Here is a 1,829-nt window from a genome sequence, read left to right as displayed (position 1 = left end):
CGGAACAAGGCTGACGTTTGACAAATCCGTTAGCCTTTGCCAATTCTCATGACGGTTTTGCGTTTCCGCGTCACAAATCACATTTTGGGATGCTCGGGCCTGAAAATCGTGACATGCGGCCTCTAAACATCAACAATTATCCATAAAGTAGCGTCACCGGGAAGGGGCGGTCCAAATTGCAGCCTCGGGGGGGGGGAGGGGCGTCACATGATCTAGGCTCCGGGCCGCTCGACACACATGACACACCCTCGACGCGCTTCTGTTCACGTACTTTTATGTCTACCGCCTGTTTTGCCAATCTGACCCTCACCCGCTCGCACAAGAGCCCAATGCCAATAGCATTGGGACCCATACATGTTGGGGGGACACAACCACTATACGTCTGGATAAATGTAACCGACCTGCAGCACTCGGTCCCGCGTGTCAGATACCGACACGACCTTTCTGCGTGGGATCGCCCGTTCTGACAGACGGCTAGCTAGCAAAGTGGATCAGTCCTGTCAGTAGGACCAACCTGAGATCCACATGTCAGTTTCCATGCCAACTTTTTTGCACACGTACGATCACAAGTGTTTCCCTACCGTCAATTCTGGGCATGTGGCCCCGCATGTCAGAGCTAGACCACCAGAAGTGAAGCGACATGGGCCAAATTGTCATGTCGCCAAGGTGTATCTCATATGTCAGTTTTTCACATGTCGACAGGAGGCTCAACTAGTTTCGTACACTTGTACATCTTGACATACTGGGCCAAATGAATAAGGGGAACTGAGTTGATGCAACCAAATAAGCAGGTTTGTAAACTTCATTTTGATTATTGTTGATCATAGGATTTAAGGATGAGAAAAATATTAATTATATTGGTGTTTACCCATGGAAACTTCATTTTGATGGATCGGGTTGTTGAGATAGTCGAGGTGTCGGCAATGTTTTAAATCATCTAATAATGTAGTTTATGAAACATCGGTCCATTTGATAAATCCTTATACTAATAGCTAAACTGAATATGAGGCGTTATTGTTTGGTTTGGAAATGTTAGCAGACATGGGTGTAATGGAGATTCGCTTCTGGTAGTGCGCCAAAATAAATGTGAATTCCAATATTTTGATCGATTACTAAATAGTTATTTGTACCGGTGTTTAGATATAATTGAGTCTCTAGATGCGGTCATTATCCATATGATGCATGTAAAATGCATAGAAGTACTTTATTAACATGAATTCTCACATATTTGCAACATATATGATTGTAATACTATGTTTTACATGGATTCATGTGGATTTACCAATGATCCCCTTTATTTGAGTTATAACTCTACAGAATAGGAAAACCCTGTTTTGTGTATTTTCACTTTTAGAGATCTATACGGAGTCAAATTGAGCTAGAATTTTGGGGACGTTATTTTTTCACCAGAAGAAGCAAGATGGGCTTTTGAACCAGACCTGGAGAGGCCTAAGGGCCAAAAGAGACCAGGTGGCTCCTAGGGCGCGCCACTAAGGCTCTTTTAGCATCGATCGTCTAATTCGGCTGATACTTTCGCAAACCGACGTATTTTAACCTAAAAATCATTACATATATGACCCCCCCCGAGGGTTGTATGGAGGCTAGCGCCGCAGAAACATAGAAACACGAAAAAGGGGGCTGCGGCAGAGAAGCTTGGAGGGGGAAACTCCGTTCTTCATAGTTCTTAGTACCATATGAGCTGCCCAACATGATTATGGTCATATATGTAATGCCTATGTGGTGGATCTTTATTCGATGATATTGTGCTATGAGATTTACTATACTTTGTGTAAGATGTATTGATAGATGCATATTATGTACCTCGTTCT

Source organism: Lolium rigidum, chromosome 4, assembly GCF_022539505.1.
Source record: "Lolium rigidum isolate FL_2022 chromosome 4, APGP_CSIRO_Lrig_0.1, whole genome shotgun sequence".
In the NCBI taxonomy this organism is placed as follows: domain Eukaryota; kingdom Viridiplantae; phylum Streptophyta; class Magnoliopsida; order Poales; family Poaceae; genus Lolium; species Lolium rigidum.
This window is presented reverse-complemented; position numbering follows the sequence as displayed.